This window comes from Antennarius striatus, chromosome 3 (genome assembly GCF_040054535.1).
Source record: "Antennarius striatus isolate MH-2024 chromosome 3, ASM4005453v1, whole genome shotgun sequence".
Taxonomy (NCBI): Eukaryota; Metazoa; Chordata; class Actinopteri; order Lophiiformes; family Antennariidae; genus Antennarius; species Antennarius striatus.
The window spans coordinates 15,195,271-15,214,674 of record NC_090778.1 but is presented as its reverse complement, the minus strand read 5'-3'; the positions used below and the strand labels follow the sequence as shown (position 1 = coordinate 15,214,674).

At 43.1% G+C, this 19,404-nt stretch overlaps 1 protein-coding gene across 5 annotated transcripts in view; it reads right to left on the bottom strand.

Annotated features, from left to right (window-relative positions):
* Nucleotides 1–19,090, bottom strand: part of slc20a2 (solute carrier family 20 member 2) — a 40,617-nt gene extending 21,527 nt beyond the window's left edge. For 3 of the 5 annotated variants that reach the window (XM_068310404.1, XM_068310407.1, XM_068310408.1), the window contains exon 1: nucleotides 18,831–19,090. The gene's annotated coding sequence lies outside the window, so the exon portion shown is untranslated. Of the gene's footprint in view, nucleotides 1–4,372; nucleotides 4,518–6,318; nucleotides 6,391–18,830 lie in introns of those variants that run through there. The other 2 variants (XM_068310406.1, XM_068310405.1) reach the window with 2 other exon arrangements.
* Nucleotides 19,091–19,404: the final 314 nt, after the last annotated feature.

Genomic DNA, 19,404 nt, shown 5'->3' with positions numbered 1-19,404 from the left:
GCTCTAGAGGACTTTGTGAAAGGGCCAAATGGTTCTTTAGCAAAGTCTACTGAGCCTGGTCAGAGCAGAAGTGTCTATTGAAAAGCAGGCAGGAGATATTCATGCAACATCAATCACATGATCTACCTGTATGGAGACAAGCATGTGCAATTTCAGCCATCCATCCTCTTGTAGACGAGACAACGGCAATCATCTTGTCTTGTCTACAGTTGCTTATCTATCTTGCATGTCACAGGTAGGTTACACTGGAGCCTGTACCAGCTGGCTATGGGAGAGGGATGAGATGGAACCACACAGACAACCAACTACTCAGGTATACTCAAACATACAGATAATTTTGAGTGATTAATTCACCCAAGCTGCATGCTGTTGTACGAGGGAGGAAGCCGGTGAACCCAGAGAGAAACCACGCAGACACGGGGAGAACAAGCAAACTCAGCACAGAAAGGACTTTAACACAAAACCTTCGTGCTGAGGCAACTGCAGCACCGTGCTGCCCTCTGAGTCTGAGAAAATGAGACTTTGACTTGAGAAGACTTTCAAATAAGTTGCCTGGACTTCATAATGAATCGTAGCATGTGGCAGAAACTGGAAAATCCAAATTGGCACTATGATTTTGCAATTATTTTACGGATCCCATGCTTGCCAAACAACAGGAGGCAATGCTTACCATGGAAACCACCGCTGCAGATAGAGGACAGGTACTTGACTCTCACCACCGACCCACGAACATTACCCAGACTGTCAAAAACAGACACAAGTAGCCCACAATCACAGCCATGTCATGTAACCTCAGTGTGAACTTGCCTACGCTATGGTCAAAACAAAACCACTTCTAAAACAAGTAACTGTCTAAAATCAAGATGTGGTGTAACTATTGCTAGATTTCAAAACTCACCAATTTTCTATGAATCCTAACAGATGAGATCTACCTTGACCAAGTCTTTGAAAAGTGAGCTTTCAACCCAACCATGACTTGCTGCATGCTTTACAATTATTAATACATACAGTAGCACACAGAGAACAGCTTTAGATTCATGTGTGATGTGATCTGAACCAAGATCATGTGAAGTTGATTTCTTGCTAAAACACTGATCTTCAGTATGCTGACAGGAACCATGACACACTCTGATGAATGGTTCATTTTAGACCTTGAAAGTTCTGGGACTCCTTTGAATGCAAAATATTATAAAACGCTTCCAAAATGAGTGGAATCAAATGAAAAATAAATTCCATTATGTTATATGACCAGTCTGAAGGTTATCTTTTTCTCTTATTATAACACGAGTTGCCTGAATTTAATCTTTAAAAAATAAACAGTCTTGGTGACTTGTTGCCAGACTAATCAGCTCAAGCAAACAACTCAAGCAAGATTTCTGAGATGGTTTTTAATTAATCGTGCCTAAATCAACATTTAGACATATATATTTTACATTAAAGCTGTCATTGTGACCAAATGACATGAATTTGAAATAGTTCATTTTGAATCATTGTCATTTATTCTTTGGTTTCTTTTTAATTCCTTTTCAAGAGCCAGCAGAACGATCTGACTTCATCTATTGGAGGCTTTTGGATCACAACCGATAGTCTTATGATTGAAATTCACACTAAGATAATGGTCGGCTACGATAAAGCTAGGATCAATAGGTCCATCTATAATGTCCAACATACTGCTTTGCATGTTCAGCCCAGGTGTGACGTGTGCAGCCAAATCTTTACATTTCTTATGCTCTGGACTCACAGCGAGTTGGTATTGATGCTAATGCCTTAGATTGGTACAACAAGAACAAACCAAAGGGGTCACAGAGAAGGAAATCTGTAATGCAATGTCTGTTACAAATGTCTGAAGCTCAAAAAAATAATTTATCCAAGATACATATCCTTCAAAATTTTACTGGGCACACCTGAACCCCTGTGATGTGTTTTAACATTCATATGACAAGATCTTTATTTAGTGTGGTTGTTCTAAATATATAACAATCACACATTTTGCATAACGAGTGAAGGAATAAAAAAACATTTCCTTTGAGAGTTTTTCCAGTTTTTCAGTATTCATAACATGTTTATGGTCTGAGGCAGCTGTGCTGCTGCAGAATAAAGCAGGTCATACACTATTCATTATTAGTTCAATTTCTAGTCCTGGACACATTTCTTGGGCTCCAGCCTCCAAAATTGCTTTCATTTGGCAGCCCAGAGCTTGCATGACAGCAGTGTGTGCATGCAAATTTGTTTCAACAAGAATCATACACTGTAAGCACAGCCCAGTCACCATTCAGCAACTCCATTTCATGACTTGTCCCACCGACAAAGGTGACCCTACATCACAAAATACTTGAAAAGATGCACTCCGAGAGGCAAACAAGCTCTTGAGGATGGCTTCTGGCAGGGCTCCCCCCCCCCATTTTCTTTCCTGGTGGATGTCAGGTGGCAAACATAACAAGTAATGAGGATGCTGACACACACACACACACACACACACACACACACACACACACACACACACACACACACACACACACACACACACACACACACACACACACACACACACACACACACACACACACACACACACACACACACACACACACAATGGAATTAAGCTTCCATTTTGTTTTTGCTGGAAAACGTAGCAATGATGTCTAGAGGACAAAGTCAAAAAACAGAAATACAAAGAAAAAAAAAAAGGGGGGGGGGCATTGTTTAGTATTTAGATTGAACCTCTCTTGCTCCATGTAGCCTGAAAGGGTTTCAACTGTTGCAGCACTGACCTCTGGTAGTAAATGATGTGTGCTGGAAGTGTGGAGACGGACCTGTGTGTGAAGTACTTCATGTTACCTTCCTCCTGTCACTGCTGCACATTAATCTGCCTGAGATCCCACTGCACCACAGCTGCTGGAAAACACTGTGTCACGCGCTACAGTCTGCATTGACATGCGGCTGCTATCCTCCAAACCTACATGCAGCGTCAGATGATGACTCATAGCAGCATCCTAAGAGCACTGCCTACTTGTTACACCTGAAGCATACTGCAACTGCAGTCCTTGGCACAAAAGACACGGGATGTTTATGAAGTCAAAATGTGAGAGAGACTGGGTTAAGAGGACAAAAAAAAATCAAATGAGTAGAACTGCAAACTGGAAATCGACTGACTCCACTCACCTTGTCTCCTTACATCAGAGGGAGGTGAGTTGATGACTGTCAGATGGATGGGATGGAAAACCAAAGAAAAACAGGACTGGGGATGAAAACATGTGACAACATGCGAGCGTGTGATTGATAGGGAATAAAGAATTATGAGAAGCGGGCGGAACAGAAGAGTTGATGACAGTAGGAGAGGAGTAAGAGGACGGAACAGGAGATGCTTAGTGAGAAATCAGCAGGTTGTAGTGGTGTTGCAGGAGAGCGCAGGAGAGAGCGAGATAGCAGGAACACAGAGAGAGAGGAACAGTCAGCTGACGCGAGCCTCTTAAAGGAAAGTATCTGCATTCACATCACATCTCAGCCAATGACAAATGTCGGTGAGTCCATAATGTTCCGCTGACTGGCTGTCTGAGTGCAGAGAGGACGGGCAGATGGAGAGGAGGCAGCCAATGACAGGAGAGGAAGATAACCATCTGACGGACAATGAGGGGTAAGCCTGTGTGTGGAGGGGTTTCACAGGACGAGGAACACATGCCGATGGATCAAGGGCATTCAGAGCACTAAACATTCCCTTCGTTGGTGCCGTCACAACGCGACACCCGTCACAGATGGAGCAATGCAGTATTAAGATTGTTGTTACAGAAAGTAAACCGGAGGAACTGTACGCAAGCATTCATCACGGTGAAATAAGCTGAGCCTTCTAGTCTTGGTAACGCAAGAAAACATTGTTATCTGGCTGCGGTTCCTCCTCTCTACAACTGTCCTGTACAAAGACGACCTCAGCAGATGTCTTTGTACAACTCTGCTTCAGCCAGCAGCAACACAAGCTCATCAACCCACAGCGGAGTTCGAAGCTGTCACTGCAGGATCCCTGACTGCTGATGAAACCCACAGCAGTCAGTGTCCAGGTTCTGATCAGCAGTTCCTCCACACTCACTCACTCACAATTCTACCATAAGCAAGCAGAATAAGTCTACAACAACAAGCCAAGACGAGGAGATGTGCATCGCCTTCTAAAAGGTTTTGATCCTAAAATATGAATTTTCCTCAAAACGCAGAGCTTTTTAAATGGTCATAGCAAAACTTTTGGAAAACATTTGCCAGAGATTCGGTTCAACCAGCACAAGCTGACTCAAACAAGTGCCGTCAAGCAGTTTTCTTGTTTGACCTCAATGCAATCTTTGCACTGTTTTCACCATAAACTTGAAAAAAAACATTCATTGCTCACCTATAAGCTGGTGTCTGGCACCACTGGGCTGTGTTCACTTCCTTTTCACATGCTCTTCCCGGACAGCAACAGCAGCCATAAATTCATTTGTTCCAGACGGTCCAGCGATCCGACCTGATGATGGTCGGCTTCAGGTGGCTTCTCCTCTACCGCCTCTCGCTCATTCTCTCCCTCTCTGTCCCTCAACTGGCCCAGCTAGATCCAAAAAGCCTATCTGCGTCAGCTGCACCTGCTGCCTCTGACTCTGCTTCACAGCGGGGAGGCGCTGTCTCCTTGAACCAAAACACATGCATACACACACACACACACACACACACGCTTTGCGCAGCATAGAGACCAGTCAAACTCCACGGACAGGAGGGGGGTCATTAAAGAATGACAACAACAGTGTGCATGGCTGTAAAGCGCATGTTACTCTTAACACCACATCCAAATGGATCTCCACACATTCCCATAAATCATCCAGCTCATTCTGTTTCCCCTTCAGTGCAGTGGGTCTGCATTGCAGCACTAAGTCAGTTGTCGAGAAGCGAATAACTCTGGTGAGCCTTCAGATTTCTTCTGACGCCTGTTAAAAGCACCGGGGCATTCTGTCAAGAATTAATCGAGGTCTGCATCTAAATCAACAGTTTGCAGTCGACGTTTTGGCTGATTTATTCATCAACCCACGGAATGAATAAAGCCCCAAGGCAAGAAAGACACAACTCAAATCAACAAAATCCATCCTTTCAGGTAAAAATTCCTGCGTAAGATTAAGAATTATTTATTTTTTCTTCTCTTAAAACGCTGCTCAAGAATATCTACAGGAGTATTAGACAGTGGCGATCTTGGCAACAATTACAAAGACAATAAACAGACAACAGGATTTTTTCAAATGACATAAGATGCAAAATATGTCTACTCAGTTCTACATTGACTTTGTGCATAATTATGCTGTGCGTTTGGTGTGAACCCACCATCCAACCCAGCTGTTGCCTTGGGTGACATCACTTGAGTCAGTTCAAATTAGATGTCTAGCATTTCCACTCACAACTTCATACAACTTTTTCCACAAAAGCACCTGACATCATGTTAACAGACTTTGAGTGCAAAATCAAAGTCCTTATTTTTTCGTGTATTTACTGAGATCAATAGTGTTCACACACAATTTTATCTGCACCTCTGATCGGTTCATGTCAGGTATTAAATACACAGTGGTCTTCAAGATGTCTTCTCTGGATCACCATGGCAATCTGACATCCCATCGTTTTCGACAGTGTTTTAAGGGATGATAATGTCAGACATGTTGTATCTAAGTGTTCAGTAACACTAAAGCAGACCGCGTTACAACAACAAACAATCGAACCCCCTCTGGGTTCAGTGTTGAGTAAGCCTTATGTTTAAATACTCTTTTAAGGTCAGCTCTCTCTGGTTTCAGTGGAGACTGTGTGAAGGTTTGATTTCCTCACCCTGAAATGGCAAACTGACCAAAGCAACTCCTCCCTAGTTGTGCGTCTACAACTGGTGACAGACACGACTCCCACTGTCTGTGATGACATGATTAAAAGGGCCCATAAAAGGACTCTAATTCCAGAGGAATAAAAGTATTGAACGAGACATGCAGATAAAAATGTCTGAAAGTGAATACATCTAGGGATGTGACGTTCTCCAGACGGGTACACACACAGACACACACAGAAATAAATAAATACAAAACAAAATGCAAGAATAGCAGCAACACAAAGGAGGCAGTGCCAAAAATAAAGCAGAAAATATTAGTCATCTCTGAGAATTAGCCACATGCTCACAACAGGGATCCTAATTGACCAATCGAAATGGGCCTCAAACAGGAATATACAGCCAGCTGTGTTGTTACTGACAGTAATGGGGTGGGGGTGGGGGGGGGGGGCGGGGTTGGCTAGGCTTCACGTCTTAACTCTGAGAACACAAGCGAGTAAAGTACCTACCAACAATAGTTTCTCTTGAACGTTGCGGTCCAGCTTTCTTCTCTTTCTACCACCTGTCTCTGTCATCCTGGGCGTAGGAGTCATCTTACCCTTGACCCTCTCTGTTATCCTTCCCTCTCTCTCCTTCCCCCCCCCCCCCCCTCCCACACCCAGCTTTATCCGGACAGTTCCAGTTCTCTTCCACGAATCAGCAAAGGTACACACGAGCAGACCGTGTCCCCTTGACCCTCGTCCTTCCTCCTCTTTCTTCTCATGCTTTCCCCTCCTGATCCCTCCCCATCTTAGATGTGAAATTGTAGAGCAGGTTGGCTGTGTACGAGCGCTGAGCTACCCACCAACCTGCCCACCTCTTTCCCAACTGCTGGGAATGGTAATCTACTGTTGGCATGCTGTGTGATATTAAAATGTGTTACTGGGGCAAAGTGGTCGCCGGCATTAGCGTGTCTATAACACAGCATGAATAGGGGTGAAAATATAGGGGCATCAATGTCAATGATGGCTTAGATGTCATCTGCACTAATGATGATGAATCATCATCAGTCCATTCGTTGCTGGAGCTGGATGTAAAAAATCTTCATGAAATCGGTTTCTGACGAATTAATAGGAAAGAATACGTCATTTGAATTAACCAGAAAAACAAAATACTTTTCCAGACAGTCTGTGCTGCGTTGTATTAATTTCCAAGTGCTCATATTTACATTGATTTTCATTTCAAAACATCCTGCAGGGTGGTAAAGGTTAAGAAAGGGCAGCATCAGACGAGTGCTTTCTTTGTCACTGTATTAAATGTTAAATGCTTCCTACAGAAGCCCAGTCAAGGACTTGTTTGGACATTTGTGATCATGTGATGGTTGCATCCCCACATTTGAGGATAAAATACATGCATAAAAGGAGAGAGGGAGCAAGAGAGAGAGCGTAACAAACCCCCCCATCTAAGCAGGATCTAGTGGCCTATGCCCTCCTGCTCTTAATCCTGGCGTCCAGCACATGACCCAGCTAACAGTATTATGGAGAGCTTTGATTAGACCTGCTGCTGTGCACACGTAGTAAAAGATACGGCGATGGTAAAATGTGGGGAACATGTCGTCCTCTGTCAACACTCAGCAGAATTGCCAGTCCTCTGCAGACAGACTGTATTAACCATTAGTTTGACCTCAGGAGGAAAAAGGCACAAGGTTGACCAGATTAAGCCTGCAAATTAGTGAGTCAGCGGATTATCCCAACAGTTATTCCAGGTGAAAACCAAGACAAACGCTGCAGTACAAATGACATCTATGGCAGTCACAACAGGAAGGGGAATTTCACATGATGACTTCAACAGCTTGCCTTCATCACATCACGGTGTCTCACTAGGGCAGGGCTCGAAATTGCGACCATTTTGGTCGCATATGCACCTGAAATTTTAATGATTGTTCAATATATTTGGGAGCACCGGTGCGACTAGGAAAAAAAGTCTGGCGCGCCTCTTCTTCTCTCTCGCTCTTTCTCACTCTCCATAGAGCAGGGGTCACCAAATGGCGGACCGCGTGATGGTTCTGTCCGGACCCGTGACCACTCCATGATAAATTCACGAGAGTAGATTTTCTTGATGCATTTTTACTTGTAGTTCGCGGCTACAGACGGCGGGCGCTGCTCCTCCAGTTAATACGGTAATAGCGCCACTCAGTTCAGCCAATCAGATCGTTTGTCTACCCTGCGCTGTCAGTGCACCAGGAAGTGAGACAGCTTGCTACCGCTGTGGGTTTACCGCAACAGGGTAGCTCCAAACGAAGGGAGGTTAACAAGGAAAACCGCTGGTTAACAATGAGTGGACGAAATTCATGTTTATTCCTCCGTCAGGCAGTTCAAAACCATTTTACCTCATATGGTCTGAACACGTAGCATGATTTAAAAGTGGTAACATGAAGCGCCACTATGAAACAAAGCACAGATCTTTTGCGCAGAATTATCCCCTGAAGTCCGAGCTGAGGGCAAAATTACTGAGAAAAATGCAAACGAATGTTCACTAAAGGCATGATGGAGTTTGGGGTAACATAAAACATCTTTTAGTGATGTTTTAAAATACAAAACAATCCAATAATAACCAAAATGGTTCAGTCCAGGTACCGGGCTGGCCTGACAGCGCGCCACAATGCGCTATTTAAGCCACACCCAGATAGTGCCTCGGTTTGGCCCCTGACCCGGAGGCGGACCAACACAACATCCTCAGGCGAGCGTCTCTCATACAGTTTTTGTGGATGTGGGGAAAATGCGTAGGCGCCGAGGGTGCACCCTCGAACGCACTTCCGCGAGTTTGTTTGATGTGGACACGTGAGTGAGGATCTGCCGGAAAATGTGCGCAAAACAGTGTGAGCAGGACAGCAGTCCTGCCAGGAAACAACGAGAGCGCTGCTGCGGCTGCTCTCCTGGGCGAGGGAGAGAGGCGCGCAGAACGGAGATGGACGGAGCGTCTCTATCGCTCCGTCACTGCCTTGCTTTTGGTAGGTGCTCCTAAAGTCTTTGTTGGTGCTACTAACTTCTACATTTGGGAGCACCAGTGCTACCAAGAAAAAAAGTTAATTTCGAGCCCTGTACTAGGGAGACATTTATGTCACACAACAGAGACATGGACTTACTTCAGTGCAGTTTCTTTGTAAAAATTGAAGAATTAACGACAAATGTCATGAAAATTGTGGGCCATTAATGCTGATCAGGTAACAATAGATTATCGCACAGCCAACAAAACTGTGCAGTTAATTGACTGGTAAGTCGTGCATGGTCTCTTTACTAGCTCTTGTATTTACACAAGATTTTACAAGTTTGTGCATACTTGCACAAAACCCGCATTTTTAACACTGATTTCTGAAGCGACTTCTGGTATTATATAATGCAACATTTAACCTAGGAGACAAAAGCTCGCCTATAGAAACGTAATAGTGCAGCAGGTTTCCTGACAACGAACACGATTGTGTGCCAACTGAATTCTGATCATGAATGTTTGGCTGTCAGCAGATTGAGGAAGAATATTTCCTTGAAAGAGAGCTGGATTGATGCCACTACAACAACTAGCATGAATGAGTCTTCTTAATGTTTAACAGCAAACACGAGAAACCAGCACTACTATCACACCAACCAGTGGTGAACTCCACAAACAGCCTGGAAATTTCAGCTTTTAAAATAAAAATGACATGTGTCCTGCTAACATTTTTGTGGCAAGTTGGCAAATCTGACCACCATTTCAGGCTGTTAAATCTATAATATTTAATGAAGCTGTTGTTCTGACTGCAGACGGAGGTATTTTGGGTGACAGTGCAGGTTGAGGAAGTGTTTGGCATGTGCTACTTTCTTTGTGCCCAGTGCTGTCGCGCCGTGCTATACACCGAAGGAAACTCATTGTGACAAGTGGCCTGCTTGTGTTCCGGTGGGGAGGGGTGTACGAGGAGGAGGGTGGATCGGCCTAGGTCACCTCTAATCCTGTTGGGATAAATCATTTCCTTTAGACTTTCCTTCCCATTGCCTCATATCAAAACACAATTTCCCCACCAGGAGGGGGCACAATGAAGCTCAGGTTCCTTTTTTCTCATGTACAACTTCAATTTTCAGTACACAGAGTCCACCATTTGTTGTTCTACTACATTTGAAGATAAACACCGCTGACTTTTTTTGGTCTTACTGCACCTCCTGCAAATAGTTCATTGAAAACTGGCTGAACTATTCAGATGCATAAATTGAACTAATCACCTTTTTGATCTTGAGATCCATGACTAGTATTACATTAGTGACTCAAATATATTTTGTTCTTTCAGAGTCATGCTTCACATCTGTATTAATAGAATCATTTATTTATTTTTTGTCTTGTCTGCATATATTCTCATAGTTTAACCCCATAAAAGGGGGTCAACGTTTTATGAGATCAATGCTTATTTCTGTCTTGCAGCAAAATCTTTTATATATTTTAATGCGTGCATGTGACCATCACCACTCCTCTCTGGGAACTAAATTGTCAGTCTTTATTAGAATTTCCTATTGTGAGCCAGAGAGGTAAGTGCTGCACCTCTGTGCGTTGCGGGGTAAAGCAAAAGGAGACAGGGAGAGAGAACACAAACAAGGTAGTGGATAATAGAATCATTTAAAATCAAGTATTTGGTGGTTGCTGAAGACAAATGCTCTGTAAACCTGCCCTACTGCTGTCTCTACTGCGTGATAAAATGTAAGTTGAGCATATCTGTCTAAATGGAATATTAGTGATATACCTGGTATCACAAAATGTTCCAATAAATGTAGGACGTTTCAACTTTGCTCTGTATTGGTTAATGAGACATATTTTGACACACTTTGTCTTCTTAAGCTAATGTTATCTTTGGCAGCTGAGTGAGCAGGGTGCTTCACAGCTCCTAATCCTGTCTTATGTCAGATCTTTTAAGGTGCTGAACCTGATGACTGATATGATCTGCCTGAGAGTTGAACTGATGATGTCTAGCATGACGACTGCTCTGCAACCTGTTAGCCTTATGCAAAAAAAAAAGCCATCAATTTGTTAGATGAAGAAGGGAGAGGAAAGAGTCTCCAAGTTTGTAACTTAAAAAACTTAATTTTGTAAGTTACATCCTACAAATCACACTTCCAAGGCTCACTAATATTGCACAGTTGTGGGGAACAGAAAAATTTAGCCTGTAGTAGATTTTGGAAGCCGCAAACAGAAGTGTTTATGTGTAAAGATTGTGTTGACAGGTTTGTTGACCGGTGCTCAGGCTGAAGCTGGGTCAGCAGTCTTAGCTTTTCCAGGGAGTAGGGGTCACTGAGTGTCGAGCCTCAGCAAAGCCTGAATGTGTAAAACGTTGTAAAGAAGTCTTCACCTGTGTAGTGCTGGGAAGCCTGGATATTTTCAATAATATTTAATTCTGGTCTCCCATCGTTTACTGGTCTAACACTACCCTAGGAACACCTAAGATAGAGCCTGTTGTTTCATGTTCACTCCATGGTCAATGTTTTCCCTCTGGTTTCCTGTAGTGTGAGAGTATTTTTGGTGCCGGTGGTCTTCCAGGCTTCATTCAAAAATCTTTTTTGACTGTCTTAGTTAACTTATTCAAGTGAGATGACAAGACTCAGTGCAGTCATGTGACAACAATTAACTGAAGCTAAATTCACTTTAAAAATCCTGCAGTTTGCAGTGTCTCCAATACAAAAATGGAAGCTGGTGAACCAGAATATTATTTGCATTTGAAACATATTTTAAACCCATTTGGCCAGCATGGGAGATGTCAGGATTGGGATGTCACCAATGTAGGTGTTCTGAAGAGGTCGTCAGTCCATCCATAGTCCTCATTTCCTATGGTACCTTGGAGCTAATTATATTAATATCCTCTTGCTTTACACCACTGCCCATAAATACACTCCAGGTGAGCAGGCTGCCCATGTGTTTACTTTGGAAACCAATGAGTATTTATTATTAAATGTTGATTTGCTCTGATCTGCAATCAATCACCAAGGGGACAACCTGTCCCTTTTGATTCCAGTCTACTTATGTCATGTGTTGTTGTGCTCACTAAGCAATGCCAGCCCTGATGTCCTGATCTCACATCAACTGTCATGAAGGCGTGCATCGTGTTCTGGCGCGTTATCTGAGCAACATGCCAACATTACTGGACAAATGACTAAGAAAGACTAAGCTACTTCCATCCACCCTCACTTCCCTTGTTTCTTTAACAATCATTTACAGTACATTGCAACACACCATTATTCTATGTCGCCAGTCTCTGAGCACACAAGGTGGCCTCATAAATACCACCAGACTCAATGTGACAAACTGCCCCCACCCTGATGTCTCGCTGCCTTCTGAGGTGTCACATGTCCAACACTTGCCTGTGTCGCTAAAGGCAGAGGAGAGGAGGAATGATTGGGCTAGAAATAGCAGCGTCACATGAGAGCGTGCAGTGACCAGTCAGCCAGCTGCTCATCCATACATGGAGCCCTGCCCCATCCATATAATCAAATGCAAACAGGCGTAACATTATCCACACCACAGTGTGGATGGTGTTGTGTGCAAACAGGTCGATCTCGCAGGCTTGTCACGCCCAGAACCAGTTAAAACTGACATGTGAGGTTTTCAACACCTGTTCAAATATCTGGATTTACGCAATCCGGAGACATTTTGACAGAGACCAAAGAAATTCCTGAAGTTCTCTTACCACTAGAGACTTGGATGTCTTATTGTATTTTTTTATCTGAACATATTAACTGAAAAATAATTCATATACAAGTTCATAATTACACTGAAAATATAAGATTTTGTCAGTTAATTTCCATCAAACTATATATTTTCATCACAGGTGTGTCTTGAATAGCATGTTACCTGGTTCAATATTACTAGTAAATATGTTTATCTTTATTTCATACAACCTCCACTTAAACATTTTACTTAACATTTTCAGTTTGAAAAAGAAGAAACTAACTTGGGACACTTGGAGGCCATTTATGGGCAAAGATTTGGTTCCACAAGGCACAAAAATAACACAATGTGAGATTATCCCGAATGCCAACAACACATTGCCCCATTCTACTGCCTGTGCCGTTCGAGTCCTTCCCCATCACGTGTTTTCCAAGACCACAAACTGACCTGAGGCCTTAGTGGCAAAATGATGACTCATTTAAGTCAAGCAAGACATAGTTGCTCCTGACAAATGTCCTACCGTTAGATGAACAGGTCCATTCTTACCACCCATAAATTCAACAACAATGGCTCACATTTCAGCAGTAAGCTCGTCATTAGCATAGTTAACACCAGGCCAGTGCCCAAACAAGCGATGCTCTGTGTGGCAACGCTTTGATACGGATCCAGCTGCTTACAGAAGGCCACCAGAAACACTACAAAAACACTCTCATGGCCTGAATGAAGAGCACAAACACACTCACAACACACAATAGGTCAGAGAAAATGCTTTATCACACACAAACAAGGGTGATGAATGCCATGATAGTCTTTCAGGAGGAGTTAGCTTAAAAAAAAGAATGTCTAAGTGAGGGTTTCTTCTTCATTCTAAGCAACCAAACTACAGAAATCTACTGTACTAGGATGGATGTGGCCACCAAAGTAAATGAGGTAATAGTAACTAAGTGCTCAGAGAGAAAATCCTTCAAAAATACCACAATGAATCTGTGAAGACGTCAGTAAAACAAGTAAATAAATCCCAGCATTATGAGCTTCAAAAGCATACTTTTGGGTCATAGAAAAATGCAAACCTACAAGACAGTGGTAACAGGAGTTCCCTGAAATTAGCTGCGTATATTTACTTGTGTGCAAACATTCTGGTGCACAAAAGCAATGTACTTTCCTGTCCAGGAAAATTAAATCTGGTTTAACAGAGACAAAACCAAACAAGTTATTGTGAAGCAGTCTAATTAAGAACTGAAATAGTTGATTTTGGTTCTCCCACTAAGTTCATAATTCTGTCTTGACATTTAAGCAAATCACCAAGAGACTCGTGAAACTTCGATGTCTGAGAAAATCATAGCGGTTGTTTAATGTGTGGTCCTCTCATTCTCCTGGAAAAGGTTTAGTGTGCCAAACCTGCTCTCTTCAAGCGTCAACAAGTTGACACTCTGGGAAAATTTCCCCAAAACACGAGTTGTCACACAAAAGAAAAAGTCCTCCAATGAATGCATACTTCCACATGCAGCACATACACAACTCTTTCTTTCCTCCTAAACAGCCTGTTAATGAGATTTCATCTTCTGTTACCAGATTTCAGTCTACCAAAAACATTACACCCGATCCTCATCGACTACCACATTAACTCTGTTTGTTCATGACTCAAGTCTAAGAGTAATCAATCAAGTAGTTTTGATGTAATTTAGAGGAAAATGATGAAAAATCATCCAGCTTAACAGTAACAGTGAATATTTGATCAACTCTTCAATGATAACGTGGTACAGACATGCATGGAGATTCCCATATACACAACTAGCATGTGATGGGGAAGGTGGGCTCGGACATAACAGTGTGATTGTTCTCCGAGGGCGAGGCTGGCCGATCAGAGAGACACACTGTTCTCAGACTGTGTGACGTCCTAGCCCTGGTGCCAAGTGCCCCTCTGCCCACTGAGCCGCTGACACACCCTCTGGCAAAGGGGCCAACCTGGATGGGGCCCCTACGTCATGGAAACCAGAACAGTCTCCAGTACATTTCCCATATATTTCTTTTTCTTTCTTTTCTCTCATCCATACTATTAAGGTCTTTTTGTTGGAAAATGTAAATCCCAATCCAATAGCCCTCCTTGTCAGCCAGTTACTCTCACAAAATCTCTTTAAAGGAGAGAAATTCACCTATAAAAAGGCATCCAATGGATTTCCAAACAGCTTTTACGCTATGCTGTGGGAGAGGAACTTTATTCAATACCAATTCATTTGTAATTTATTAACCAAAAAAGTCTAGAGTCATGCAAGCAGTTTTAGACATAGTGGTGTGCTTTGAACTAAAGGCCAACACAGGTTTGTTTAGTGTATTTCTTAGGATGCTAAAACTTGCTGATGAGTAACATGAACTACAAATGCTGTTTGGTTATATACTGGGGGTTTGGACAAATTAGTTTTGGTTGGTATACTCATAATCCTGATATATTTTCTTCAGCTAATGAACTTCAGCACCACAGCATTAAAGCACAAAACACACCAATCACTTTAGTGGTGCTGAGACTGGTGCAACAAATTAGGACTGTCCATCTTCAGTGGACACCTTTAGATTGGCCACAGACCAAATCTAAATCTGTAGGAGTAAAACATCACAATCTTAATCCATCAGATAATTGCTGAGATATTTCCATCTAATCTAAAGTGGTGGATCGGCTAACACTGGTAACCAGTGGAGCCATCCCAGTGTGCCGAAGACGGGCAACAAAATAATGAAAATTCCCTTAAAAAATTCTGAAGAGTCCTGAATGGGGATCTCAAACTGTTCATTTTGTCTGACAAACACCACAAAACCAAAAAATTCCCATCGATAAATCATTTGGTAATGCATCGCTGCAGTTATCTGTACTGGTACATCAGCTGGCATTGGAAGGCAAAAAACACTACAGATAATAATAATATTACAGATTTTTCAGAAAATTATATCTTTATAACTTTGTTTGTCCAGCTTACTTTTAAAATGAGGCTGCTTATCTTTATTTAAACATGTGTCTAATATATAAAATAAAAAGTAGCAAATTTTCCTACTTCAAAATTTTAGGCAATTAACTGTTCATTACCATCTAGTTGTTTAACTAATCAACAATTTCAGCACTATTAACTTGATAATGACCATCTGTCTTTGGACAACATGTCTGTGATGACATAATCACACCTGCAGATCAGAGCTCAACCTTGTTTTTGTCTTGTAGAGGAAAGACAGCATAGAAAGTCTTAAAGATAAAAACTGCAGTAACTGCATGAAATAAAAATGAGACATGAAGTAACATACTTTGACCTGCCTGCTCATGAAAAACACTGATCACTGAGCGTGAAGGTGAGCTTAACATTGGTTTGGTACAAAAGGAGATAAAGAGTCAAAAGTTATTAGAAACTAAGATGTCTGAGTATGCATCATGAGATAATGCACCTCCAGGAAAACTGGTTTGACTGAGTGCTTTGTTGAAAATGAAAACACCACAGGCAGTACAAATACTTTTAGATTCATATAAACAGGCTTCCCCTCCTTTCTCCACTGGCAGCACACAGTCCTTCCAAAACATCGGATTACACAGCCCAACTTTGCTGCTATTTAAATCCACACCAGTATCTGTTATGAAGCATGTAGATTTATGCTTTACTGTAAAAAAGGAGACTATGATGGGGTTGGACGTAATGTTTTCACCCTGGCAATTTACAGTGTATCATCGCCTTGTTTTGATTTTCCAAATGGTATTACACAGACAAAGCGTGGGTTCAAGTACAAAAAAACCCTCTATCCCTGATGTTGCTATGGATCCACTGTAATTCCACAAGGTCAGCAGAGAAAAATCTAATGAAGAGTGCACCAGAATTTGTTATTGACTGTGATACTCGTTTTTCATCACTGCCAAAGCAACGCAAGTTGAAAACAGAACTTTTAATTGGTTTACAATCACTTTTAAATAGTTCTGCATGTGGTGCATTAAAGGTATAAACAAGGGTGTGAGGACCTTGGCAGATGACTTCACTTGAGCACACTTAATAGACGTGTGGGCAGGTTTTTAAATAACACAAGAAGAGAGAGGCTGGCAACATTGCCCTTCACACGGGTGACAGACAACACGCACGTGTTCAAACGGAGATGTGTAAAAATATCTTATCATGCCCCTTCGTATCTGTCCAATAACCTTTATGGCTAGACAAGATATGACAATCAGTGCATCTCCAGTTTAACAGGGGTCTCTGTGTTAAAGCAGTGATGGTTCGTTTATGAGCTGCTCTTTCACAAGACAAAAAAAAGACAAAGGCAGGCCCCACAATTTGTCTTCCTGCCTCTCTCTTATCATAATGAGATGATTAATCATTAACTTTATGACATCATTCTGGCTGCTTTAATGTTATGCACTTCCACTGCCTGTGTCCAGCAGAGGATAAGATACGTTCAGTCTGGGGTTTGTGTACAACAAAGATTATGAGATGAAGACGATAAATCACATACTGCAGTGGAAATAACAGGAACATGTTACCATATAACATTACTGACAATAGGATTATAATTTTGTTGTTGACAAGGCGTTTAAGGAGAACAATCCTTTATTTATGCCTCAAGAAGGGAAATTTTTTACTTTCGACATGTACAATTTTTGCACACACATAAGCCTGAAAACACGCACACACACACACACACACACACACACACACAACAATAAGTATGTTTACATATGTGGTGGAGAGAATAATGGCATGATTAGTGAAGGGAGGCCATGTGGCGGCGCCCTGGGAGCACTTAGTGGTTTGGTGCCTTCCTCAAGGGCACGTCGGCAGTGCCCAGGAGGTGAACTGGCACCTCTCCAACCACAACCCCCCACCCTTTCCATGCTGTGGTCTGCACTTGAACCGACCACCCTCAGGTCCCCAAGCAGACTGAGCTCCTGCCGCACAGAATTTAGGTTTAACCCGAGGGCAGCCAGCAAAGAGAGGAAAATCTGAGGGCCTTCTTTTTTCTTTCTTTTTTTTAGTATAATGTTTAAAAATATATAATGTGCGGATTATTGACAATAGTGTGTGGCTCTGTGGTGCACTGGCATCATGCCCGGAGTGTCCCCCGCCTCACGCCCTATGCCAGCTGGGATAGGCTCCAGCTCCCCGTGACCCGCTACGGCGGATGAAGCAGCAGAAAATGAATGAATGAAAAAGGATTTTACATAAATACAAAGACATCATGATTAAATTAAATTTCATTAAATGATATGAATGAAGCAAACATCAGTCGTTATTTTTAGTTGAAGCGGATCCTCCACCACCTACAAGAGTAAAATGCTGATTACTCATTACTGAAAGAGCAATAATAATCAAGTGATTAAAAATGTAGAAGTTTATCACTGTGAATGGCTATTTCTCTGCATAGGAAACACACTGAATAATAGTTAACTAATAATTGAGACCCAAGGGCCCTTCCGCTGTTGGTGGCCCCATGTTTTTAGATGGCACCCTTGCTGGAGGATCCTCTCAGGCAGTGCGTCAAAAGGAAAGAGTCCCCCTGAATAGACTGGTGAGGATTAAATGGCAGGAACCTGTGGTGCGTCTGGGTTGATATTACAAATGTGTCTGTCAAACCGGGTCATTGCAGTTTTCCTGAAACAACCACACACCGCCCGCAGTCAAAACTCAAAGTGACGCTCCTGGAGGAACTCCTGAGATGTTTTGAGCTCGACTCGTCCCAACTTTCTTTTTGTTATTGGGCAAAGCAAGCGGCAGCTGGTGCGCAGCGCGCATGCCCAGTGGACGACCCGCCTTGTAGGCAAACAGTGTGTGTTCGGTCGGAGGGCTCCACAGACTGAAATCCACTCGCGTGATTAACAGCGAAGTAATTATCCACTCAATGAAAGAACGGGGGTGTGGGGGGGGGGAAGAGATCCGAGCCAAGTTCTTGCCTTTTTCTTGGCATTTCCAGTTTCCCACGCTCGGTTCAGACTGGTCCACAGGCCGTCAGACCGCCGATCTGAAGCGGTGCTATTGTGATCCGGTCGGACGTGGACTCACGTGTGGAGCCGCTCCATTCACCCACACAGTTCGCGGTGCGTCCGACCAGTGGCGATTATCGATTACGCGAGAACGCAAAACAACAGAAAATGCGTGGGAAGACGTGAACGTGTAAACCAATCGTGTCTTGCGCGGGCTGGGCGCTCCAGCAGATGATTTCCATACACACATTCCTATTTTACGCTGCGTCCCCACTCAGCAGGGCCCCGGTTCCGTTCGCAAATACGCAGCAGTGCGCTCACGTTCACCACGGGGAAATGTGGGCAGAAAGTGTGTGAATCCGTGTGGACAGGGGCAAACACGGCCGTAGCGGGGGTTTTAACCCAGAAACAAAATGTACTTACCGACGAAACTGGACACCACCAGAGAGAGAGAGAGAGATGGGGGGGGGGAAACGTGCCGTTCCTCTGCGCTTCCACGCCTCTATCTGCCTTGGATTTTCCCAGAATCGCTCCCCCGTGGGTAGCGACGGGAATGTCACGGATCTCCACGGGAGCTGTGGTCCACAAATGGTTGCCCTTAACTCGTGTTGCCCTGAATGTCGCCTGCTGCTGCTCTCATCCGGGCGTTTAGGGATTGAGCCGTCGTCTGAACGCAGCTCCGGGATGACAGCTAAGGGGGGGGGGGGTGAGGAGTGGGTGTGGGGGGTGAGACGGAGAAAGAGGGTGGGGAGGGGGGCAGAAAGAAGGCATGGTGACACCAAATAGGGGAGAGAGGGAGTAACACACTTCAATAAGAGCATGCATGTGTTTGGGTATGTCTCCAAATGAATGCATGTCAGTGCTGATGAATATTTCATTATCCATTAACATATTTTACAACAGTTGAATATTGATTTATTGATTTGTACATTTCGCTGTAATTAAACGTTTTCTCGCGTCAGTGGCGGTCTATTATGGGATAAACGCACCTTAGGAA